Source organism: Fukomys damarensis, unplaced genomic scaffold, assembly GCF_012274545.1.
Source record: "Fukomys damarensis isolate Sample0158 unplaced genomic scaffold, DMR_v1.0_HiC HiC_scaffold_10, whole genome shotgun sequence".
Classification (NCBI taxonomy): domain Eukaryota; kingdom Metazoa; phylum Chordata; class Mammalia; order Rodentia; family Bathyergidae; genus Fukomys; species Fukomys damarensis.
This window is the reverse complement of record NW_022900922.1, coordinates 13,490,280-13,517,834: the sequence shown is the minus strand read 5'-3', so window position 1 is coordinate 13,517,834 and position 27,555 is coordinate 13,490,280. Positions and strand designations below refer to the sequence as shown.

The window sequence follows — 27,555 nt, the reverse complement described above, 5'->3', positions numbered from 1 at the left end:
TGACTAAGGGATGTACCGAGTATGGAGTTTTAAGCAGCCAATCCTTTTGTCTGACTTTTGAGGACACCTCTCTGTTGTATTTAGTTATCGCAGTGTTGCCACGGAGAAGCTAGAAGCTTTTTTGACTCCCTTTCTTTTAATTTTGATCATCTGTTCTCTCTGGGAGCTTTTAGTATACTAATTTTGTCTCTGATGCTTTGATAGCTTACAATAACTTGACTTGGTTTTGTAACTGGTAAAATCATTTTTGCTGGCCATTTGGTAGGGTCTTTCAATGTAGAAATTTGTGTTCTTTCAGACTTGAGGAATACATGAATAGTATTTCCTTGATGCTTTCTTCCTCCTCGGGTTTCCTTCTTTTCTCCCTTTGGACCACCTGTTATCAAATGCTGAACCTCCTGGATTAATCTTCTTATATCTTATTTCTTATTTTCAAAATGTCTGCGCTTTAGGGAGATTTCTCCAAACTTATCTTTTAACCTTTTTATTGTTTTATTTCTTTCTAACATAGTATTTTAACTTTTTTTTTGAGATAGGTTTTCAGTATGTAGTTCAGGATGGCCTTGAACTCACTATATATCCCAGACTGATTTCAAATTTGAATGATCCTCCAACATCAGCCTCCCAAGTTCTGAAATTACTGACATGCCCCACCAACTCTGGCTGTATTTTAATTTTGAAAAGCTCTTTTATATCGTTGCTTCAGTGTCTTCTCATATATTAGACTTGAAAGTTACGAAGTACAGAAATTGTTCTTTAACTTTCTTTTGCCTCATAAACTGTTGGTTTCTTGTTTTGATTTGGTCTCAGTCTTATACATTAGCATATGTACTCTAACGCCCGCTGAGTTTTTATATTCATTCGTGATTGAGACAGAGGTGTACAAAGTCTGAGCAGATGTCCCAGGAACATGAGTCTTGTCTGTCGCTGCAGAATCACTGTCTAGGGATCAGGTGGTTTCACTGAAGGATTCCAAAATGTTAGGGATTGACAGACTCCTTGGTTGCTTCCAAAGGTAATCATTCACCCTCTTTGCAGGTATGATCCTGGCTGCTGCTTTGTTAGGAAAAAAACAGGGAAGGAGACTGGGCAGGGTCTCACCTTTGGGTATGTGAACTTGAACTTAATCCCCCAGTCAGTTAAGCAGTTAAATCTTGGTGTCCCCAAGATTTCTCCTGGATACGCACTGGCCTGGGGTTCAACCTCTTCTGATGCAGCCTTTTACCAGCTCTGTGGGTTCATTCCCATCTGTACCATTGCCTTAGCGGTACCTGGTGCTGGTCGTGTTTGAGCTCCTCAGGGTTCTTTGTCTTCCTCCCACACATTCTGTTTTCTGTTATAGGGAAACGTTGAACGTTCTGTAATCTCCTAATCAGCTGCTGCTTATCTGTCTGTTTTTCTGCTTCTCAAATCTTATTGACTTCTCTTGCGTCTTACGAATTTCTTTCATTCTTTCTCTCTGTCCTTGTGGCGTTTACCCTTGTTATTTCCTATGATTTGAGTGAGATTTTCAGAGGAGTTAAGGGGAAGCATGGTTCTCCATTGCCAGGCCTTACCAGAAGTGTGTCCTAAATTTTCAAAGGAGAGTTTCAACCCTGCTCCCTACCTGGATAGTTGTTAAATCTGTGTAATAAGGTTGATTGGGAGCCAGTAAGACATGGTGATCAAGAGCTATGGTCTCCAGGGATGGCAGGTGTACCCTAAGGCGTGTACACAGTGATCCATTGGCGTGAGAGAGATACAATGTCCATTTATATTTTCAGCTGGAAGATAAAATTTCAAGTTTCACTAATAATTGGTAATATTTTATGGCTTAATGTTTATTATTAGTTTGATCCATGTTTTGAAAGGCCCTTGGGTTATAGATGATGCTCAGGACTTCCTGATACCACAGGAAGATGGAGGATTTCCATAACATGACAAGTCATTCATTCTCTATTGGAATATTGAAATATATTTCCCTTTGATAGTGCTACAAGCTGTTTTGATCTGAGTAGTTTTATAAGATTGAAATAACATAATTATCACTGTACTTTATAATGAAATGGAGAATTTATAAGAAAAATTTTCAATCCATAAGATTATCTGGTTATAAGCGCTCAGAAATGTTGTTGACCTTAAGGATGTTACACATTTATGTTTTTATGTGTACAAAAAGGCAAGTGATATAAATAGTAGCTTTCTCTGTTATAGCAGAAGCTATTTGAGTTTGACACTAAGAAGATATTACAAATAAAAGCACCCTGTTTAATTAGGGGAAAGTCGATGTTTTAACAATAGGTGAGAAAGTAACATTTTAAAAGGGAGCTGGTATGCCATAGAGAGCTTGAAACTTGATGTTTTGAAATGCTTTTGAGATTTCAGCAGTATTTTCACTGAAAACAATGAACTACATCTTAAACCTCTTTCCTAAACACTTTTTAAAAATTGAAAACAATTTTTAATTACTAAAGATGTTGCAAATGAAGAGTTTTAATAGGTTTTGAACCTATTCATTATGTGTGTATGTGTGTGTGTGTGTGTGTGTGTGTGTGTGTGTATCAGCTGTCTTTCTGATTAGTTTGCCACTAACTCTAAAAATTGGAATCTACTAGCTAGCTGGGTTATAACAAAAAATTGTGACTAATTGGAAGATAGATTAAAAATATAATTTTACTAAGAGCAAAAGAACACATTACACTTCAGTCTCAGCATCTGTCTGTCCTGTTTTGAATGTCTAAGTCTCACAAGAATCTAATTTATGCTGGATCTTTGGGTCGCTGGGTCATAAGCCACTGAGCCAAGATCTTGAAAACTAACAATATAGCTAGGCATGGTAGTGCACATATCCTTGCTTTCTGGGAGACTGAAGCAGGAAAATCACAAGTGTATGCCCAGCATGGGCAATTTAGTGACTTAGTGAAACCCTATCTCAAAATAAAAAGTAAAAAGAGGGCTAGAGATGCAACTCAGTGTGAAAATACTGAATTCCATCTCCTAGACTGAAAAGAAAAGTAACAGTATATTGTTTATAGCATGAGTGACAGTAAAAGATTGTACATGCAACAATGAAAAATTTTAAATTAAATCTTATTTCATCAGTAGCTCCCCATTCTTTAAAATATACGTTTTAGCATTTTTAAATGGACGTAATAGTATTCACTTGCTAATACATATATAGGGAGTGTGTGCTCAAATTTTATTTTTAGTGTTAGAGGTAAATAAACTCAGACTGAGTTTAAAATGGAGTATTTGGAGTAGACTGGTCCAGACTCAAATCTTAGTTCTGTCACTTACTAGCAATGGTAACCTGAGAGAATTTACACCCAGTCTCCTATTTTCTTAACTGAATCTTCAACCTAAACAATATTGATGACCTGGGAAAACCAGGATATTGGTTCAAGGGTACAAACTTTGAGTTATAAGTAAGTAAGCTCCAGAGACCTATGGTACACCTTGGGATCAACAATAACTCTGTTGTACAGTTGAAAATTCCTAGAAGAACAGACCTCGCTCTGTCTCATCAGAAGGCCATAGACCCTGCCATCTTGTTTGGTCCCCTGTAGCATGGCTTTAAGGAAAAGTTGTGCTGATCTATTTGCTTTTTACCAGCTCTATGAATCTTTAACTAATTATATTTTCTTTGCTCTGGCTACCAGAAAATAAAACAGCTAACAGTCCATATTTTACAACTCTATAAGAAACTTTCATGGAGGTAAATGGTCTACAGTTAGATGATGATGATGATGATGATGATGATTATTGTTATTATTTTCCCTTTGCCTCAATTTTCCTGTTTAATTTTATATTACTAGTTACATATTTTTATGAAATAACTCAAATTCCTTTTTGGAACAAGTTTGAATAAAAATGTAAACCAGTTAATTTTCCTGACATGAAGAGAAATAACTTCTCTTCCATTCAGATGTTGAGTGCTTGAACAGAATGTGGTGGTGCACACCAGAGTGTAATTCCATCCCTCTGGGAGGCTGAGGCTGGAGAATCTTAAATCTAAGCTGAGCCCGGGGAATTTAGCAACGTAGGGAGATTGTATCTCAACATTTAAAGCGGAAAAAGGGCTGGAGAATACCTCAGTGCAGAGACCCTGTGTTCAGTGCCCCGTACTGAAAAAGGAAAGGAAAGGTTGAATGGTTGATAGTCACAGCTTTCGTTGTTCCCAGAAGTGGGAATACTGTGGAAGTGTGAGTGGGAATTTATAAGTCATTGCTTCATCCCAGAGGGCCACAATGTCCTGGGAGCAAATCTTTGGGACCCTGCATTGGTGGTTGGAGGGCCGGGGTGACTCTTCCTCTGCTCTGCTCATTTCCCTCAACACCATTTCCTCATCACACTAAGAGCACTAAGTGACTAAAGCTATGTCTGGTGGAGGCCCATCTTCAGCAATGGGATGCGCAGAGTTCCTCTTGCTGGGCACCATAGCAGGCTGGGATTGTATGGGCATCTTAGAAAGCAGGGCCTGGGGATGAGACTGGGAGGAAGGAGAGAGGAGGGGAAGGGAAAGCCCCAGGCAGCTCCTGAGAATCACCTGCCCTTGGTGCTGTTGACCCGCCACCGGTGGGCTGTGTCATTTGAATGCGCTTGAAATGCCTGTGCCTTGCCTAATGTTTCATTTGCTATTCACACTGGGAGTTCTTAGCTCATCGAAGCCTACATCTGGTTTCAAATGAAAGAAAAGAAACCTCAAAAGGGTACACTCGATTGTGTCACCAAACTTGCCGGTGTGTAACTCCCAGCCAGCACAGCTTGCTCAGCTTTCTGACTGGTGGTCAAGGATGTAGCTCACCTTTCCTTTATCCCCCCAGTGCTGAGGACTGAGCTCAGGGTCTTAGCATTGAACTACATCTGCAGCCCTTTTTGTTTTGAGACAGGGTCTCAGTAAGTTGCCCGGGCTGGGCCCGTTGACAATCCTCCTGCTTCAGCCTCCTAAATTGCTGGGATTACAAGAGAAATTGATCGATTACATTTGAAGATCTTCCTTCTTTAGTCTTGTGGACAACGTGGTTGGAAACCCCAACCCACTACTTCAAAAAATCAGTTTTATGGCAGATTGATCAAAATTCTCCTTTACATGTGAAAGTTATCTTACAGTGATTTTTTTCACATGCAAATAAATAGCCCTTCTTAAATAATCGTCGAGATTTAGCACTCAGGGGCTTTTGAGGGACTCTGGACTCCAATGCTCTTGTTTTAGAGATAAAGAGGTGGAGACGAAGGCCATTAAATTGTACGGATAGCTGGGGTAAGAAGCAGAACTGGCCTGGAGAAATCCGGTGCAGTCTTCGTTCTCGGCCATGCATGGCCTTCAAGTCAACACAGTTTGTCTGCGAGCAGGACTCTGCATCTGTTGTGGACTCAGCTGCTACCTCAAGAACGATGAATGGTTCTTCTCAGAACCTTGGTCCTAATTGTACCTCTCAGGAAGTACCAATGACTCAGCTGCCAACCTGCCTCATGCTGAAATGAATCAGAGTGAAGCATTGTGAGCATTTTCATTGTGTGAATAGACTGGCAGTTGCCTGGTTACCAGAGAGAAAAATATAAAGTAATTGTGCTTCTGTATGGCCATGGAGGAAGGGCATTTAATTGTGATCATGAAGTCTGAGAAGTGGAGTCAAAGGCCAAGTCTCTGACAGATGTGAAGTACTTGTTACCTTCAGTGAGTTTGTTTTGCCTCAGGATTGGCGCCCGTTCACAGCACCGTACAGAGACAGGACGGTGGAGAAGGGAGCAGCAGTGACATTAAAAGGGTCAACTGGATGTGGTGGCTCGTACCTATAACCCCAGCCTCCTGGGAGCACAAGGCAGGAAGATTGCAAGTTCCAGCCCTACCTGGGCTACTTAACAACTTGGTGGGAACTTGTCTTCAAGTAAAAAATAAAAAGGGGGCTGGGGATATAGCTTGGTGCAAAGGTCCTGGGTTCAGTCCACAGTAGCACAAATGAATAAAAACTAATAATAAACTCTGACGAGTCTTTGCAGGGGCCTAGGTAAAGTGGTATGGACAGGACCCTCAAAACCACAACATCTGAGACATGTGCTTATATGATGCCCGTCTCACAGAGGAGAAAGTTGAGGATGAAAATGTTCCCTGCAGTGCTGGTCTCCTGAACATGCACAGAGAATTCACACTCAGTCCATGTAACTTTGAGTGCCACCCACTTAAACAACAGTATTCAGCTCCCCTGTGCACAGGGTGACCTGTGGTCCAGACAATCCATCCTCTTGTGGAAACCCTGGCCCGTTTCCTGAAGTGATCGGGCACTGGTTAAGGTGCCATCCAGGACGAGCACGTTCTTACCTTTCATCGCCGGTGCCTGCTCAGTCCAGGGGGTCGATGGGGCTTCTTTATCATCCTTCTCTGCACTCCACAGAGCAGGCAAGCATTGTGTTTAGGAGACTGGGACACATTCAAAAGTGTGAGTGGAAACAAAGGAACTGGGTTGGAACCAGGGTCAACCGCCGACTCCCAAGTGACTTCGGACAAAGCGGTTTCTATAGCCTCAATTTCCTCATCTCTAAAATGGAAGATTTTTTAGTAAGTGGCTACTGAAGTTTCTCTAGCTCTAAAAACGACAGCCCCCACCCCCACCCCCAAGACCGCACAAAATTTAAAATTGCATCCTAGCCTAGTGAGAAGAATGCAGTTTCTGGAGGCAGCTCACCTTGGCTTGAGTCCCAGCACCTTCACTTCCTGTGCACATTTCTCTAAGTTAATCTCCATGAGACTCAGATGCTGCATTTATAAAAATAGAATGACTTGCTTCATAGAATTGTTGAGAAGATTAAACGAGCTAATGTGTGCACTATATCAGCCACACAGCAAATGCCCAGTGATCGCTGCAGTTAGCATCCTCATACCTGGGGGACGCGGCATAACAGTGGTCTAGAACTCACTCTTAAGAACATAGAATAGACCCTCCATCGTATCCTGACATCCATATTTGCGTGATACAGAGCCAGACACAGGGTCTGGAGGTTTAGAATGCAAGGATCTGCGTCTGAATATCTGAGAGAGGAGAATGATGGGTGGGAAGCGGATGGTGGGAGAGCCAGGCGGGGATAACAGCCTGACCACTGGGTAGGAGGGTAGGCGCCCAGTGAGATGGAGATGTGTGAGCCTGGCTGGGGTTTCTGCCTGTGGGTTGACAGGAACGCGGTCCTTCTCAATGAAGGGTTGAGGATGCCGTCCCCCCACTGTCCCTCCTCCGCTCTGTAAGACTGATTGCTCATCTTTGATGGGGAAGCTGCTTTGGTCCGTGGTGAGTTCAGCCAGGCACTCGTCTGATTGCCTTTAAGTACATTCTGATGTCCTGAGAATGGAGGCTTTTTTGTTTCCCAATCCTCTACGCACTAGCAACAAAAGGGAAGAGGAATCTAAATGTCCCTGCTTAGGCTTGGTAAATAGCATATGTCTGACACCACACAGCTGGGCTTCCATTGCTCACAAATCTAGCAGCTGCAAAAAGTTCACGAGCCTGCAACCACATCCCTCCTCAGCACAGAGTCCACTGAACATCTGCAGCCTCTGGTAAACCCCCTTCCAACACATTTTTTCTAGCATCTCCTGATAGGCACTTTAAGAATCGCATAGCTTTAAAAAATTGCATAGCTTCAGAGAAGAGGAGAGCAAATAGTGGTTTTCTGATCTGTGCCCTATTTTCAATGCCAAGTGGAAATCGCTGATTGAACTAAATTGAATTGTTCTCACCTATGGGCATTCTACTTGACATCCTCGGGCAGATGGAGTGTTTCGTTATATCTGTGATATAGTATATGATGCTGTATCCAAATTCCCAGTGCACACCTCATCAAGTGTGCGTGTGGAAGGCTTGTCAATTTGGTTGAGAAAAGGTGAGCTGGGAGAAATCTTTGGATGAAGGTAAGACACAGGGAGACTGAGTTGGTTCTTCTTGCTCCCTCCCGCTGGGGTCAAACCCTCCCCTCTCCCCCTGAGCCATCACAGGCATGTCTGTACGTAATGCCAGCAGCTTAGCCTGTCCGAAGCCAGTTCACTCTGCAATGATTAGCAATGATTAGCAAAGATCAGCTACCACCACGGCTTGTGAGGGGCCGGGTACTGTGCTGAGAGGTCTCCCCAGCGTTCTGTATTCACAACCACTGTGAGTATGTAGGCAATCCTCCTGCATTTTGGAATGTGAGCAAACTGAGTCTCAGCTTGGTTAGTCTTGGGGAAAGCCCAGCAGCTGTCACTAGTGGGATGGTGTTTGGCCCCATGTTGGAAGACCCTATAACCCAGATTCCTGTCTTTTAACTCCCATATTCATAGGGTTGTGACTCTGTTCCTCTGGTTTTGATCATTTCCCAGCCTGTTGAGGCCTCAGTGGATTTTTGTTGTTTTTGTTGTTTTGTGTGTGTGAAGTTTAAATGCTATACTTTTTTGTTTTACGCAGTTCTGGGAATTGAATCCAAGGCTTCTGCACAAGTAAGGCTGGTGGTCTACTGAACTATACCATCAGCACCTTTAAAATTTTTTGAGACAAGATTTTGCTAAGTTACCCAGGCTAAGCTCCAACTCAAGATTCTCCTGCCTCAGCTTTCCGAGTAGCTGGGATTACAGCCATGTGTCATCATGCCCAGCTAAATGTTGTACGTTTAACATGAAAATTTAGAAAACACTATATAAACATTGGGCATACACAGAACAAGACCAATAATATACAATGAATTAGTTAACTTCATAGGGATTTCCATTCTTAGGGAAGCCCGGTTGCTCATACAAAGAACAGTGTTGTGTGTGTATTGCTGGTGTTATTGTTTTTGAGTTCTCTTTTAACTACCGAGGGAGGACATGTTCCAGCTCTCTAACTTTTTTTTGGTAAGGATTTATCAAGCATTTGCTGTAAAGAAGGTGATCAGTCAGGCACACATTACCCATACAAGCTACTGGTTTCTGTTATTAAGGAGCTCTCCATTCAGCAGCCAAACACATGGCATCAAAATAATTGTTGTTAAGAGAAGTATAATTTAGAAGATACTGTATCAACCTGGTTTTGATCAGGAGGCAGAAACTGCACAGTGATTTAAACAACAGTCTGATAAGGAGATGTGAGAGATGATGGACTCCTGTAAGGTGAGAGACCTGCACTGTTGTTGTGGGGCTACTCTTTCACCTATCAAATATAGTCCACCTGGGACCGCCGTTTCATGTCTGTGTCAACCTTATCCCAGGTCCTCCAGAGATGAGAGAAGTCGGACGAGGGTTGGAGGTTTGGCTCAAGGTGATCTGCGGACCCCCACCATTTGGGCTTTCTGGGTGGTAGACTTATAAAATCTTTGGCCTAGGTACATTAGGCTTTTAACAGCGATGGTGAACCCTTTTTTCCCCCAAGCAAGAAAGTTCTCAATAATTGAGGTTTTGAGGAGCCAAACTCCTGTGGTAGGACTAGGATACCCTGTTTCATTGTAGGGTTTGTGGGATCTACTTCTCTAGCCTCTCATGGCCATTGGTTTCTCATGTTGGTTCTCTCACATACACAGCAAGGTAAGATCTTTAGGGTCTGGGCTATAGTCTCTGCCAGGACTAGAAACAAGTGTATTGATTTTTCTATTGGCAAATAGAATAGGTGATCTTATTATGTCTGCAGATCCCCAGGACTTTTCCCTGGCAGGAGAAGTGGGTATGGTATAGTAAGGTCTAAGTAATGCTCTAGCTTGGTCTGGTTATGTGCATACATGAGTCTCATGACAGAGGGTTCAGGTCTACCAAAGTTGTACCATTGGTTTTAAAAACAGCCAATACGAGCAAAACATCCTACCCTCAAGAGAAAGGGGAGGACTATCAGGCACCTCTTGTCACTTTTCCAGCCAGCTGGGGCCATTTCAGCAAGAACTATGGAGACAGCCAGGGCTAGAGACCAGCGCACAGTTAAGAACAAGGGATGGCATTGTCTAGCACATAGGCTGGACACAAAAGGGATGCAGGCCATTCATGTCACCAATTGGTGGTGTTCTCAGGCTTCTGCCATGTGTAGACTAGTTAGCTTTTGGAGTGACAACAGTAGGCCCGCCTTGTTCAGATCATGTCCCTGGGGTCAAAGTTGGCATCTTCTGGATCTTAAGCTTACATGGCATTGATGCATTGGGGACACAGTCCCAGTTCTGAGATGTAGGCTTCGCTCTGCTGTGGTGAATCCAGGGGACAATCTCTGCCACCATCACTGCAGTGGAAGTGGATAGGACAACAGTAAATGGGCCCTTCCAGAGGGGCTTTAGCAGCTGGACATTCCACTCCTTCACCCACACAGTATCCCCTGGTTTAAGAGTGAGGCTCAGACACACAGGCAATCATTCCTCGACCAAATGATGTAGAGTGGCTAAGGTCAAGCCTAATGCCTGCCTCTGTTGCCTAGGGTGAGATTTCCAAGCTCCTTTAAGTTCTCCCTCAAGCCCTTAATAAGGGGAGGGGGTTCCCATAGAGAATTTCAGGATGCGGGGAGCCCCGTCTGTGTAGTTGGGCCTTGACCTAATCCTTGGGGGGGGGCTATTGGCAAGAGTTGGTTCCAGTGTACGTAAGTCTCCTGACAGTTTGTTCAGCTGCAGCTCTATAGTAATTTTAAAGTAATCTCTAGTCTTTTGGCCACCAGCTGCGTTACCTGCACAACAAATGCTGGCCCATTGTCTGACCCTATAGTAATAGGGATTCTAAAACAGGGAATCATTTTCCTAAAAAAAAATTGGGCCACCTCAGATGCCTTTTCTGTTTTATTTTGTTTTGGTACCGGGGATCGAATTCGGGTCCTTGACCTTGCAAGGCAGGCCACCAAACCACTGAGCTAAATCCCCAGCCCCCAGATGCCTTTTCTGTGTGGGCGGGGAAGTCTTCTACTCAGCCTGAAAAGGTGCCTACAAAGACTAACAAGTACTTGTAGCCACAGACACCAGGTAAGGTCAGTGAAGTCCACAGCCACGTTTTTAAATGGGGCTGTCCTGTCGGGAGCGGCCTTGTGTCTTTGACATGGGTTAACATGGGTACATGTTTTATACTGTTCACATACTACTTAGTCCTTACTGGAGAGCCATGGGACATAGAAATGTCAACCTATGGTAGTCTGAGATCTTTCTGGCCCATATGGGTGTTCTGATAAAACTTTTGGACAGAAGTTGGAGCCAGGGTCTTGGGGATTGCTACCCAGCCATCTTTAAATTTTTACCATTTGCCTGGGAGGTACCTTTAATCCTTGGTCTTAAACTAAGTGCTCTCATGTTATGAGTAGTTAGGGTCCCATTCTGTCAGTAGACTAGGAAACAGTGTGGTGGCCATAACCATTGGTTCTGTTGTTTCCCTGCAGGCTGCAAGCTTTGCTTCTCAGTCTATTTTGTGGTTTTCCTGAGCAGTGTTGTGTCTTCCTTTTGCTTGACAGTGCATAACTACCACTCTTTTAGACTCCCGTATAACATCTAAGAGTTTAAGGATTTCGCTGCCATATTTTATACCTTTTTTTCCTTTAGCTAAATAGACCCTTTTCTTTTTATCACCTCCATGTACATGGAGGGTGGTGAAGGCATATTTAGAGTTTGTGTATATATTAACATATATCCCCACCAGTTGGAGGACATGGGTTAGCATGATGAGTTTTTCATTTTGTGCTGAGGTCCCATTGGGTGTAGTCTTTGCCTCAATGACAGAAATTAGGGTTACCCTGCAAGGTGTTTTTTTTGTTTCCTTGTTTTCTTTGATAAGCCGCTGTCATTAGTGAAATGTTTAGCATCAGGGTCATTGAGGGGCTGGTCCTTTAAGTCTGACTGGCTAGAGGATACCTCATCCATGACCTCACTGTAGTCATGATCTGGCTAGTCCTGCCCACCAGGCAGTAAAATTGCCAGATTTAGAGTCCATACTGCTTCTAAGTGAATGTGTGGGGTTCTCAGTTGACCCATCCTGATATCTGACCATCTGAGCATTAGTTTTCCAGCATTGCCCCTTGTATTTCATCAATGTCAGTACTGAGTGAGGCACTCAGACTATTAATTTTTGTCCCATAGTCAGTTTGTCAGCCTCTGCCACCAAGAGGGCTATAATGGGAAGTCCTCGAAGACAAAGTAGCCAGCCCTGAGTAATAGAGTTGATTTGCTTTGGAAGGTATGCTACCAGCTGATGCCGCAAGCCCGGCACCTGGGTTAAAACCCCCATTGCAATGCTGGTATGCTTGTGGACATACAAGAAGAGAAGCTTAGTTATGTCAGAAGGTGGCCAGGCTAGTTCATTGGTAAGGGCTGCTTGATCTCTTTAAAGGTTTTTTGCTGTCCTTGATCCCACAACAGAGATTCTCATTCTCTCTCCTTTGTGGCTTTATAAAGGGATTTTTCCAGGACTGAGAAGTTAGGTATATAGATTTTACAGAAACCTGTGGCCCTAAGGAATTCCTGGACCTGGCATCTTGTTGTCAGAACTGGGATTGAGCAAACTGCCTGCTTTTTCTCAGACCCAAGTTGGCACTGTCCCTGTGACAAATGGAAATGGAGGTATTTGACCCTCTTCTAGCAAATTTGGGCCTTTTTCCTGGAGACCTTGTAGCCTGCCTCCCACAGGACAGTAAGGAGCTGTTATATTCTTTCTATTTAATCATCTTGAGACCTTCTGGCCAGCCACAAGTCAGCTACATACTGAGCAAGACACAGCCATGTTGGTCAGCTGGGAAGGCTTTTAGGTCAGTATTGTGCAGAAGATGGTTTGGGAATTTTTGAACCCCTGGGGCAGCCTTGTTCAAGTCAGCTTTGCTTTTGTTGCCATTTTCTGGATCTTTCCACTGCAAAGCAAAAATTAGCTGGCTCAGTGGGTCTAGACATCTAAAGAGAGCAGCTTTGGCGGGGATGAGACCTAAGAGAATGTAGGAGCTTGGGACACCCAGATGTAGAGTGACAGTGGCCTGGTTTACAAATACCGAACTGGCTGACAGTCATCTGTACCTAGCTTCTGGAATAGCAGGAGAGCTGTGTTCCAAGGTGACTGGCAAGATCAAAGGATCCTATAATTCAGAAGCCTCTCCAGATATCTCTGGATTCCCAATCTGTGAAATAATTGTTTTTGGAGAATTGGCTCTGCCCCTGGTTTTAGTTCCACGATTACTGGAGGAGTGTTCCAGGCTAATCCGGGTGGACTGTCTTCAGCCCATACTCTGCAGGAAGGTTCAGGTGCCTGTTGTGGCCTGTCTATGAGACTGTAGAGACACCATTCTTTTCCTTTAGGAATCATAAAAGTTAATGAATTTTGCTTTTGGTTTACTCAGTCAGAACAGCCTATCTGAGTTATTTGGGCCTGCAGCTTTCCTATCAAGTCTTGACCTACTAAGGCCACAGGACAGTCGGGGAGGTATAGAAATTTGTGAATGACTTTATGGCCACCTAAATGCATCTTTGGGGCAGCAGGAAAGGGTGGCATGATTGGTTGCCCATGTGACCCCCACGATAATGGCCTGTCTGTGAGAGGTGGCCCGTAGGTTGGGTCATCACAGAATGCTCCACCCTAGTGTCCACCATGAAGTCAGTGGGCCAGCCCCACGCATTTATTTGGACCATAGGCTCTTGGGGGTCTAACAAATAGAGCCTGGTCTGTCCTAGTCCTCTTCATGTTCTCCCATGGTAGCTAGTCCTACAGAATCATCCTTTGGTGCCCCATGTGGCCTCTGGACTGGCTGGTAGCCCATGACCTCTGTCTTGATCTTGGGAGGGGGGAGATTTTTTTTTAGCTAGTATAAGCATTTATTTTTCCAGTGTCTGTAGCTGGAACAATGGACACATTGGTTTTAATCTAGCTTTGTCTTGGGGAGGGTGGCCCTTTTTGCTTTCCTGTTAGCCTACTCATTGACTTTGCCTTTTGCCCCTGGACATGTCCTTGAGGTGGTTTCCCAATTGTTTTGCCAGAGTGGCTGCCAGAAAGTCTATCTTTTTCTTCATCTCACAACTTCCTTCTGTTGGGCCTCTCAGTCTCGGTTGACAAACACCTTTGTGGTGACCTCTAACATTTGGCTGGTGTTCATTTTAAAGAAACCCTCCAGCTTCTGTAGTTTGTGCCCGATATCTCCCTCAGCTTGGTTGACAAATGGCATGTTTACCTCCATTGGTTCTCAGCCACTTCTGGGTCAAAGGATGCATACAGGTGGAATGCTTCATACAGACTGGCTCTGGCTTTCTTCTGGCTCTTGGAGCACTTCTGAGGTCTTCCTCATGTTCATGACCCTTTTTTTCTGGCCTTTGAACCATTTAGGAGAGCCTCCTGGTACCATTTGATCAGGGTGAGTCCCCCACTCTGCTTTCAGAGGATCTTCTAGGAAGCAGTCATGGGTGTAAGCTTGGAGGGTCCAACGTTCCAACAAGGGCATTTTCTTAGGGTGGCTTGAGTAACCTGGCAACATTCCTTGGTATTAAATAGGGTCAGAAGGAGCTGCCTGTAGTCAGTCCATGTAGGATGAGATCCCAGTTGTTGATTCTTTGTAGTATTTCCTATGGGATCTGAGTTTTGTTCATGAAGTTTTTGCCTACCCCTATGTCTTCAAGAGTTTTCCTGTTCTCTCTGCCAGCAGATTTAGTGTTTCTGTTTTAATATTTAGATTTTTGATCCATTTTGATTTTAGTTTAGTGCAAGGTTAAAGACATGGGTCTAGTTTCAGTCTTCAGCATGTAGAAAGCCAGTTCTATTAAAGAGGCTATCCTTACAGTGGATGTGTTGGGCCCTTTTATCAAAGATAAGTTGACTGAATGTGTTTTGGGTTGTTTCTGTATCTTCTAGTCTGTTCCATTGATCTTCAGGTCTGTTTTTTGGTTTTTTGCCAGTACCATGCTGTTTTTATCATAGTAACACCTATGTTTATAGCAACCCAGTTTGTAATAGCTAAATCTTGGAAACAACCCAAATGCCCATCAACTGATGAATGGATAAAGATGTGGTTTTTCTACACAATGGAGCACTACTCAGCCATAAAGAAAGATAAACTTGAGACATTTATAGCTAAATGGATGCACCTTGAAGCTATACTCTTAAGTGAAATAAATTGGACACACGTGTAAATATTGCATTGTCTCTCTGGTGTAAGAAACTGAAAATGTAAACGGGCCACAATATGTAATAGACAATGTGAAAAAAGAAAAATTGTTCAAAAGGAAGAGGGGACTAAAGAGTGCGGAGAGGGAAAGGAAGGAAAAAAAATGAGAAAAGAAGTAAAAAATGGAAATGGGGCTTTTGTAAATAAGAAAGGGGAAGAGGGGCTGAAGGGAGGGAAGGGGAATGGGAAAAAAAGAATCAAGATACATCGTGTAAAGGTGCAGATTCCCTATGATGAATGTAATCATTATGTAAATCTAAATTGTACCAATAAAATGAAAAATGAAGAAAAGCTAAAGAGTTATAGATATGCAGCTCCATAAATAACATATAATATTGTTCCGTATTTTCAGTTTAGCATCCCATTCTGTAAGCACTATTCCTATTTACTTTTTCCTCTAGATATTGACTTTGCAATATATTTTTCTGCATTCAATATATAATAATGTTGTTCTGGTCCAATCAGTTAAACTTCCATGGCATTCTATTCTGTGATTGGTGTGCAGTTCAATCATTTTCCTGCTCAGGTAGCTTCCCGTGCCTTGGCTGTTTGGAATATCGTACACTGTCATATGTGCTACAAAGATAGCATCTCCTAATTTTAGTTAATGTATTTCTTCTTCCTCTGCTAGGCTGTAAACTCCTTTGGGGGCAGCAATCATGTTTGACTTGCTTCTGTGTTCCAACACTTTATGAGTTTCATATCTGACATAGCTCAGACACAAAACAAGCTCTTGCTGAGTGTAGTGGGACCAGTGGGATGTGGAGACCTCTCCTGGAGAGATGTTATTCCTGACCAAGGTGCTGATTTTCCACTTAGGGCAGAATCTCTCCCAGGAAGTTGTGTTTGATTTAGAGCAGCTGGGTCAGAAAGACTCTCGGCACTATTCAGCTTGGGTGATGTGACTACTGATTGCTTGAATGTGGCTGGTTTGATGGAGAAACTAAATTTCAATTTTTATTTCTTTTTAGTCAAATAGCCACTTGTGACTGCCATGTCAGTTATTAGGAACAAGATTATTGGCTAAAGAAATAGCCAATACCTCCTAATAATAGAAAATAGGGTTCATGTTGTTAATGATGTATTTTTAAATGATCATGTTAATACTTATGACTGATAAGTGATTTAACAAGTATTTATCAACCAGCAGCCAGTAGGCTGCTTCCTTTGTTGATGAAGTTAAATAAGATAATTACACAAAGCCCACCACCTCTATGCTCAAAGATGGTGGTTGTTGGCTTCCCTATTGCTCCATCCTTCCCAGGTAGCAGACATCAGAGATGTGGGTCTAACCCTTGCCCAGTCATGTTTCTGAGACCAGTTGGGTAATACCATGTGTCCCAGCCAGAGTCCTCTTTGCTCACTGGCTTACAATATGCTCCAAAATTTTAGCACCACACTGAGTGATCATTCATTGCAGCAAATCTGAGGTCTCCAACTTCTTCTTTCCTCCTTCCTTCTCAAGAATTTCAGGACTTGTCACTCTGTGTCCAGACTCTCACCTGTACCTTGCAATCATTTGGCAGATCCCAAGATCATTCTCCTCAATGCACAGCTGTGAACATGTTTCTTTGCAGCCCCATATCTTCAAAGACTCCTTTCCTAGAGGGCAAAGCCTGTACCTGTCCTTGGTGCTGAGTGTCCTGAAGATGGCTCTCCTCTCTCCCACCCTGCTCCATCTACTCTCACTTCAACCATTCCTCTTTGCCACATGGTGCCCTTGCTTGTACCACTTCTGATTGGCATTGCCTCCACCTCTTCCTTCCTGCTTGGGTTCACAGCTCCTCTCTGTTCTTCCTGCTGAGCTCTGTCCCCGTTCCCGGCCAGGGGCTGCTTCTGCTGTGCATTTGGTGAAACCTCCTGGGCACCTTGCCACTCCCCTTCTTTCCATATCTGAGTGTGCTGCCTTGTGTTGAGTTGATTCACAGGTATTTCTCCTGTAAACTTTAAAATCTCTGAAGACAAAGGTGGTGTCTCTACATCTCTGTGTCCCTCACAGCATCACCAAGCCAAACCCAGTAGATGTGAAGACCTGTTAAAAAAAAAAAAAAAGAGTGAATGAATTTACAAAAACATTTCATCACTTAGCATATGATTCTTCTTTTAAAAAGAAGTCCTTTCCTAATAAGGATGGCCCTAAATACATGGAGCAAATTTTTCTTAACAACCACAGAAAGTATCCTCTTAATCACAAGAAAATGCAGATCTCTGCATATGACAAGGACAATTAAATTTTTAAAAAGTGAGCATGGACACGAGTGAACCTCGAAGATCTACTCTGGAAGTAATTCTTGTACTTTAATGATGCTTTTCATATGATAAAAAGCAGTTTCCTGGGCCAGCTTTGTGTTGCCGTCACCTGCCTTGCAGGCACAAGGTCCAGAGTTTGTTTGCTAGTATTACAGTCCAAAGGCAAAAGCTAGAGATGAAACTTAACTTTCTGCCTGCCTTTCACTTTGACTTTGCTTTAGCTTTAGATTCAGTGTTGACATTTTCATGAAAATAACCCACTTTTGTTCCCAGATTTAGGCCGTGGCAGGGGACATATTGTGGTTAGCGTGGCCATCTGCAGTGTATGTATTGGACATCCCAATGTGCATGACTAGGTACTAGGTGCCACTGAGAATTATTGAGGAAATCCTGCTGACATCCAGCACATCAAACAGAGAGATGTATACCAGGAAGGCTATTGATTTCTGGATTAAACTACAAAAGCAACTGTTGAGTGCCCCTCTGTGACCAAAAATGGTAATGGTATAGAAGCTTAAAGGTCTGAATTCACTACAAATGGAAAATTTAAAATCCAGCTGTTTCTGATTTTTACGGTGGGAAAGTGAATTAGCACATTATCAAGCTTATAAGTGAGACCGCGCAGCAGGACCACTGTCAGAGCTGGTGGAGGAAGGCCAGGATGGGTGTGGAGTCCTCTGGGAAGCTAATTTCTTTATTCACAGTGAGCTGCACTTCATCTGGCTGTTGTTGCTGTAATTGGCATCAGGGGAGGATGGCTGTACTGACAGTGATGATGATGTTCTCCTTGGGGACTCGTGATTTATTTTATAAAGAAACAAAGAAAAGGACCACGTCTTAAGCCGGAAGTCAGGAGTACAAACAAAACTCCACCCTTGCAGAGGTTGACTTCTTTTCAAAAGAGCCTAAACCAGGGAGTACAGCCCTATAATCCCTAGGGGCATATGACTAACCCTAGTAAAAACTACTTCTGAGTGATGTTTGCTACGGTTGGCCTGGTGGGCTAAGGCAAATAGCAGGGAACTGTCAGCAAACCTTGAAGTGCTTGCACATTCAACAATTTTATCATGCTTGGTGACAAGTCAGAGACTTAAATCAGCAGGTAAACCTTTTTCTTAGTATAATGTGGAAAGCGGTAATGCACTTGGCATCTTTCTCCTTAAACACCACCTTCTAAACAAGCAACACTTACTGTCTATGCCCTGGGAAATGTCCACAAGGCAACAGTACTTCCGGAATCAGATGCTGGAAATTGGATTTCCAGTACTGAATGAATGGCTCTTGTCATTACTGTTACTGGTTGATGAAAGTTTTCATTTATCTTGTACTTTATATTGTGCTCTAAGCATTTTTTTCTAAATATTCCCCCTGGGCCTCATCATAACCCTGGCAACTCGCCAGTGGGGTTGAAGGAGCACTCTTCTCATTTTACACTCAAGAAAGCAACAGAAGCTCTCGGGTTATTACTGATAGAATGAAAGTATTGTTATTACTACTGGGAGCCAACTATTTCTAGGTCCTAAAGCTCTGTGTCTTTTTCCCATTCAGAGGAAAAGAACAATTTAGCAAGGAAGATGGCAGAACCACAGATTGATTGCACTCTCTGCATACTGCCATGTGCATTTCGGATTTCTTGAATGAATTTCCTGTTTCCCATCCAGGAAGCCATAAGTACTGAATGACTTCCCATGGTAGTGTATCTATTATCTTCTCTGTTGGCTCTCAGCATCAAGCTGTCTTAGGCTTCTGAAGGTTTGGTAACAGCAGGAAAAGTCACAGGCTTACATTACTGTGCTTGCGGCAGTTGCTGAAAAGCACTCAGCAACTTTCTCTGTCCAGGATGAGCCCTTGCATGGAGGCAAGGTTTGCTTTCAGCCCTTGGACTTTCAGTCTGGCTCTTGGAGATGTTATGGCCAGAAAAGGGTGTTACGCGCTCCATGTTCTTTAAGTAAGCTTTTTTTATTTTACTGTATTTTTTCATTAACCGGAATTCTATGAAGGCAATACAGATTTCCCACATCCCCAATGTCCCGGCTCCTCTGTCATTAATATCATGCATTAATACAGTATGTTTGTCATAATTGAACCAAAATACTATTCATGTAAGTCTATACTTTATTCAGGAATCCTTAGTTTTCCGCCAGGGTCCCTCTGTAGACCCCACCCAGGATCTCACATTACATTAGTTCCACCACGCCTCCTTCCACTACTCTAGGCTGTGATGATTTCTCAACCTTTTCTTGATTTTTCTGACCTGGGCAGTATTGAGAAATATTCGTCAAGCATTTTATGCACTGTGCTCTAGCTGGGGTTTGTCTGATGTTTTTCTTATGATTAGACTCATGTTAAGTTTGGGGTGAAAGACCTCAGAGGCCATATTTGAGCTACAATATGACTTGTACTCTTGATGCTGGCCTTGGTTAACTGGCTGGGCAATGCTGGTCATGTTTGCCAGGCATAAGTCTTATTAGAAGAAAATGCCTTAGACAAATTTAACTTAGTTTTTTGAACAAAAACAAAAATGATGACAAATCAAGTGGCCTTAATAACCAGAGCTTGTGCACAAGTAAAGTGAGGTATAGAGATAACCTGGTTGGTTTATTGATTACACCTCCTTCTTTAGAGAGCTCAGCTACTGTGCTTGAAAATTCATGTTGATTTGATCTATCAGAAACTACAGGAGCTTAATCCAATGAACTACCTCCTCCAAATTGTATTTCACCATTTCTCTCTCCTTTCAAACTGTAGATATTGGAGGAAGTCACTATGAACAGCTCTTAAAGTGTAGGAGATTCTCTCTGCCTCCTTGAAGGTAGAATATCTACAGAAGGGAGAATTGCCTCTTGTTCTTCTTTTATTTTCAGATAGCCAATGGGCTCATAGATATCTGTCCGACCCTTGGGTTACAGTCCAACATATTTGTCGTCTTGCTTGTGTTATTCCAGCTTTGTCCACTGAGAACTTTCCACAAGCTCCTGTGTCTCTGACATACGATAACACTGTGTAGTATTGTTGTTGTTGTTGTGTGTGTTTTAATCACTTCCTTCCTTTCTGGCACTAAAAGATGCTCTAGGTACATTCTGTCTTGCTTCCTGTCCTAGTCTTAGAGTCAGCCATTTCTCCAAGGAGCCCTGGTTCTTTTCAGTAAACAAGAGGATTGGAAAATAAGATCTGGTGACTCTCTTCATTTTTAATGATGAAATATTTATACAGAAGTAAGACGGAATAGAAGAAATATTACAATGTTTTCCTTGTACTCTGTTTAGGGTTTTTGTGACCAAGGAGAAAAGCCAATCAAGTCCAGCTGTGCTCGCTGTTATAACCTGAGACATGGAAGGGTAACACTGCCTTTACAGAGCCATTGGGAAAACAAGGGATTTTTTTCTTGTTTTCTTTCAGGAAAGATAATACAGACTGTAGTTAATGACTTTTACAACATATTGGAGAGATCAAAAGTTTCATAGATGGCTCACCCAATGTGAAATGTGAACCTTTAAATTTGTTACAAACACATGCAGATGCATATTTGCACAATCCTTAAAGAGAGACAGCTTTTTAAACAGACTCACACACAAAAGTAAATTAATAAATGGAAAATAGTGTTAAATATAACTACACCAGCATTTAAAACTCTTGTATGACAAATGACAGCATGAGACCAAGCCAGGCTGGGAGAAGAATATATACAGATCTATAGACAACAATACAAAGACAAATCGAGGGATGAAAACAGGATAAGTGAAAGCATTCAGTAGGTAAGGACAACAGATCATAATGATTAATCAACTACATGATGTTCAACGTTGCCAATAAGTGGGGGGAATAAAAATCACCCGCTAATGAAATATGATTTTTACATCAGCTGTTGTCAAAGAAAGAGCCAGCAGGAGGATATGAAGTACAGCTAAGGTGAGAGAAGCCACAGGAGCACACAACTGATGGGAGAATAAAGGACCAGGCTCCCAGGATGGGAAGTGCAGGGCCTTTTCAGAACCTAATAACATAGTGATGGTTTCTTCCATGGCAACTCGGCTTCCAAGAGAGGCAAAGATGTATTCCCATCAGCCTGATGTATTCACATCATTCTAAGAGTCAAAAAAGAAAAAAGAAAAGGAAAGGAATGAAGGATCTTATGTCTATCAAGAGAAAGATGAATAAATAAAATATAGAAACTGTGGAAATAAATATTACAAAATAAATCATGGAAATAAAATGAAATCATGGAAAACTAAATACTATTCAAAAGGACTGGATAAGATCTACCTTTCAGCTATTTTCTATCTTCTTTACAAAATGAATACAGCTCAAGAATATTTCTTTTAAAAAACAAGTTGAAGGATGAAACACAATACTATAAATTATAATTCTTGTGTGATAAAACACACAAGATAGTGCAGAATATTCTCTATGTTAACATCCATGTGGACATAAAAGCATTTTTTAAAGATGCCAAATGACAATTAAAATATCACAGTCTTGGTTATAATTGGGTGACGGGGAGTAGCATGGCATTTATTGTTATGGTCTAATTTTAATAAGGAGAATGCATTCTTCTATTAATAGTAAAGTTAAACATTTTGAAAAGAAAGAAAAATTTTTAGAAATCACAGAAAAGAGGTTCAAAGAAACAAATTTTTGCTCTTAATAAAGGTAAATTGTTTTTCTAACCATATTCACCAAAGTTCCAAGAGCTGCCATTTGTTGCTGAAAAGAAAATACTTTCTTGGTTAGTAATTTTCTGATAAGTGCCCCCTCGCTTGCCCACAGAACATGAGTCACGATAATTTTTAATTCTCTTCCTTTGAAATGATTTTTCTACCTTAAAGCTCCTGAATCATCCTCTCACTTGCAAATTTACAACTTGTTCAATATGCATTAAGGCTGAAATTCATTAACCATTGAAGCAACAATCTTTATTTCAGTACTGGGGATTGAACTTGAAGCAACAATCTTTTTTTTTAATTAAATTGAATTTATTGATACATTCTAGGTAGACGGTACAGTTACATTCATTGCTGGGATCTTGTACCTTTACATGCCAGGTCTTGGTTCTCATTTTTTCCCCTTGTCCCCACCCTCCCTTCACCTGCACCTCCCCTCCCCACCTTCAAACACTTTAATTCCATTTTTACATTTTCTCATATTTTTTTCCTTTTCCCTTGTTCCCCTTTCCCTTTCCTTCTCACTGTCCCTACACCTTTGGTCCTTTTCTTCCTATTTCACATTGCTAATCATCCTGTTAGGATCTTTAGATAAAATGAATTTATTTTAAAGTAGACTCAGGAAGAATTCTTAAGTCAGAAATTAAATATGTTTTAGTCTTGATTAAAAGAATAAAATAGGAAAAGTGAAATCTTCAAGGTCTTTCAAAAAGAAATTTTAAAGGCAAATGTGTAGGACTTGTCCTTCCTGTAATCCTAGATCAGGACCAGAAGAGGTAAACCACATTAGTCTGGCAAAAGCTGATCTCAAACTTTGTAAAGAGTAAACGTTTAGCTCTTCGGCGTGTTTGAAAGCTAAGTAGGACTAATATTGAGGAAACATGCATGCTTTAAAAAATGTAACTCTAGTCTAAACTTCCTGCAGAGACCTTTCTCTGGAGCTCCGCCCATCTCTGTGGCGCAGTCAGGGGCCAGGCCGCTCTGGCCCAGCTCCCACTTCCCAGTCATTGCACACCTGGGGAGTTGTTTCTCTGCCTCCTGCAAAGGATCTCGTTCTTATTCCTCCACCCTAGAAATGGGGACAAACCTTGCTGAAGTAAGGATGCAGGAATGGGATGATGAGGAAATGATAAGGGTTACTTTCTTTAAATGCCCTTCCTGAATATTTAGTGATACAAACAACTGTCAAGTGTATGCTGAAGGGGGTGGAGCTGTCGCCAGATGCTTTAAGTAGATGAGTAGAGGTTATAGGAATTGCTCTTTCCATCCCTGGAGCCTGAGTGAGAAGAGGGGGACTGGGATGAAGGTTGCTGAGTGAGGTTCTGAGGCCTGTGTAAAAAGACTGCGAAGGATCAAGGCAGGGGCAGGAGGCAGCCACTCAAACTGACTCTACACCTGTCATAGTTGCTTTCTTCACAGCGGGGACAAAATAACCAATGCTGGCCTCTTAAGGGAGGAAAGGCTTATTTTGGCTCACAGTTTGTGTAGGTCTCAGTCCATCATTGACTGGTTGAAAGGCAGGACAGCATGGCAAAGGGGCACAATGAGGAGAAGCACTGAGCCATCAAGGACAGAGCCGATGAGGGAGAGAAACTCTTCTGGGCCACACCTCCAGTGACCCACTCCACCCAGTCCGGATCCACTTCCTGACAGCAAGTCAGCTGCAAACCCTGTAATCCAACCACCCTCCCCAAATCCACCTTTGAGCACATGAGGCTCTGGGGGCATATCTACATATAAACCATAGCTGCTACCAACCAAATTTCTTCACTTTGGGGAATTTTTGAATCATATTTTCTCTAAAGGAGCATGAATTGCTTTAGACATTTATAGTTCCTTTCTGTTTTGATGTTCTGGGATAGTTCCTTGGCTCAGCAAGACTTGAAGTATACTAGAAGTAATGGAACTAAAGTGTGTTGCTGATTCTTCTTTTGGATTTAAGATATAAGTGAGGCTTTAATCCATTGACACCAACCACTCTTCTCTTTGGTTGGAGCCAATGACATCCCTCTGGAGATTTTCCTCCTGGAGATAATTTCCCATGAATCAAGTCACAGAAACTTTAAAGTAAAACTCGATTTATGGGAACATACTGGAGTTAAGATTCTCCTGGGAAATCTAAGAGATAAGATTTGTGTGAATTACCTTGTTTCTAGACATCAAGACTAATCCCTCTATCCCTGCTCCACAAAACAAACTCCTGGTCCCTGTGCTTCTCAAAATTGGAGACCTCTCTTAATGGGGAATAAACTACTACAAACATCCAATGTTTCCTTAATTAGTATAAACATGAAGGATCCAATTTCACAGGGTTCTCTGCATTTCATGAATGATACTAGTTGTGGGGTGTGAAGACTCTGTTTCCTTCACCTTTCTGTACTAAAGTTAAAACATATTTCTTTTACAAATACTTATTCAGCACAGAACATACCAAAGAACAAATCAGTGTTCTGTCCTTAGGAGGCTTGTATTCTAGGCCCAAGGTTGGTAAGCTTTCTATAAAGGGCCATACTGTAAGTATTTTCAGCTCTCTCAGCTCTGCAGTCTCATCACAACCACTGAGGTCTGCCATCTTTGTTCCAAAGTGGCCATGGACAAAAGGAACCTGGCCGTACTATAGTAAAATATAATATTAATATTAATATTAATGTTAATAACAGGTAGTGGGCCAGGTTTGTCCGGAGGGCTGTGGTTTGCTGACTGCTGTTCTGGACAATAAATAATAAAAATGAAAAGGGAAATTGTGTTAGTGTTAGAATGCAAGTGTTATGGAAAAATGCAATATTGAACAGGGGAAGGTGATTTGGGGTATGGAACAGTTAAACAGTTGTCTTTTGAGTAGGCTGAAAGTGGCATTCTAGCAAAGCTGAGGTAGGCGAGCCAGCCCTGAACTCTCTAATGGGAGTCAATTATAGGCAGAGGGAAGCACTGGGCTCTGTCTTTCCTAGGGAGAGAAGATACTGTCAGCCCTCACCAACTATGTCCCCTGTGCCCACATGCCCACCAGGGAGGAAGGGGAAGGTGGAGAGTAGGCAGGATCATGCAGAGACTAATTTGTGAGCTCTGGGACCAGAATGCCTGGATTGGAATCCTGGTCCCACAGATACTGCCTTTAAGATTACCTTAGGAAAGTCATTTAACCCCATTAAATCTCATTTCTTCAACTCCTTCATGGCAATAGCCCATATTTTTCAGGGTTTCCAGGGAGGATTATGTAAGATAATATGTAAAGTACACACTTGATTTTCATTCATGGTCCATTCTGGTCATTCTGGTCTGTAAAAGTGATCACGGAATTAGGGAAAATTGAGCCATTGCCCTGTGGGCCTCTGGCACCAAAGCCAGGATTGGGAGCCCCAAACTCAGTTATCCAAAAAATAATTCTTACTGTTTGTGATAATCTGTTCTTTTATGTCACCTCCAACACACAGTGAGGAAGAACTGTAGCTCTGCTCCTACAGGAGCACAGGCTAGGTTCCTGCAAGTCCCTGGTCACATCATTTTTATCAATAAATCAGCGCATAATAACTTGATCTTCTGTGCTTCTGTGCCAGATACCTCATTTAATAAAAAAAGTTGACTCATGAACATTGGAGTCTTGGCCAGCAGAGCAGAGCCATCGCTCTTGCCCAAGTGAAGCCTCTTCCCACGGCCTCCCTGCACCTGGAAGCCCTAAAGGTGCTTCAGCATGACTCGTTCAGGCATTGTAAATAGAGAAATCACCCAAAAGCCCCCACAGGTGAAACGTGTGGTTTCTTTACAGTATAAGACATGGAACAAGGAGGCAGAGCTGCCACAAGACAGTTTTCTGCACGTGTCCACAGAGGTGGGTATTGATTTGGGGATTACAATTAAGTTCTAGTAAATAAGTGAACTTGTGAATACAGGATTCATGAATAATGAAGATCGGCTGCACCTAATGTAATGACTTCTGGGAAGTGTTCGTTGTTATTACTCTCATCATGCTGGGAGGGAGAGGTAATGAAGGGCAAAGACACAGTCCTGCCTGCCTCCTCTGCTCAGCTGGCTCTGTGGGGTACAGAGCAGGTGGGAAAGGACATAGCAGCACATTTCCACATTGCTCTGGCTGACTGTTCTCTACATTCCTCCTACACATTATCTCTCTTCTCTTCTCCTTCTTTCCTGTCCTCCACTCTTCTTACTGTATGCCACAGACTAGCTTAATACTGTCTATGGTGGATATAAAGACCAGAAGGCATCGCCTCTCCCCTCCAGATGCTGCTTTGCTGGGCACTGGGAAGATGAGACAGACACATGCATCTCAAAGTGCCAGGAGTTAGAAAGCCATGTGAGCATGTCATTGAGTCCTTCCAGAGGTCTCCAGTCACATCCTGCTAACCTGCCTCCTGCTTGACGATAGGTTCAGTTATGAGAAACAGCAATTCAAGCATCTCTGCCACAATTCATCTCTATTAGCATTTCCTTGACGTAGAACCTGTCTTGACTTTATGGTCCGGGGTGTCATCTGGAAAGTTGTTCAATTTTCCTATAAGTTTGTAAAGCATCTGTTGTCTTTTTTCTAATGCTTCCATGTTGGTTGTGTGCACTGGCTCTATTCTGCCTTTCTGGAGAGGAATCAACTGCTTGCACCATTCACACATTCAAGAACTATCAGCTAGATAGTTGACAGTGATAGAGCAGCAAGATCTTCTCTGATCCAGCACACATCCCAACATGCCCAGTAGGGGTTGGGCTGGACCAGAGTCCAGAGCATAGAGACATACTCGAGCCAAGTCCAAGAGGGAACTTTCTGACAGTTCCTACTGTCTTTGCAGTAGGGGAAGGTCCCCATCACTAGCATATCCCAACCTGTCTGGCAGGTCACATGTCGAGCAGGTGAGTATCCTGAACTATGGAGTTTCAGGGTACAGAGGGGGAGGCTGGGGTGCTCCCTGAGTTAGGATTCTCTAGAAGACAAAAGCAAAAATCAGCAGGAAAGGTGTGTGTGTGAGTGTGTGTGTATGTGTGTGTGTGTGTGTGTGTGTGTGTGTGTGTGTGTGGGTGTGTGTTGGGGGATTTATTTTAAGGAACTGACTCACCAGTTTTGGAGATTGGCAAGCTTAAAGTCTGCAGGGTGGGCTGGCAGGCTGGAGACCCAGGAAAGAGGTGCTACTGCAACTGGAGTCCAAAAGCACATGAGGCAGAGCTTCCCCCTCCTCACTGGAGGTCTGTCTTTTTCTTTTAAGGCCTTCAGGTGATTAAATGGGCCCACCCACACTGTGGAGAGTAATCTATTTTACTCCAAGTCTGTAGATTTAAAATGTTAGTCACTTCTGGAGAACAACTTTGCAGTACCATCTGAACTCTCTGACCAAATACCTGGGTACTGTTGTTCAGCCAAGTGGACACACAGCATCAGTCATCCTACTACTTCCCTCAGTCCTCCTCCCTGGATGTTTCCATATCTAACACCTAATGATCAGAGTGTGATTTAAATCCAAGTCTTTAAACATGCATATGCTCACTGCGTTTGGCACTAGGAGGCACCCACTGGGTGGACCAGTTCACATGATGAATGAGAACTCTATTCTTAGAGAGAGAGAGAGAGAGAGAGAGAGAGAGAG

General features: G+C 42.6%; 1 protein-coding gene across 3 annotated transcripts in view; it reads left to right on the top strand.

The window, feature by feature from the left end:
- Slc35f3 (solute carrier family 35 member F3) overlaps positions 1–27,555 on the top strand; it is a 303,473-nt gene that overhangs the window by 61,978 nt on the left and 213,940 nt on the right. The gene's annotated exons all lie outside the window — the stretch shown is intronic.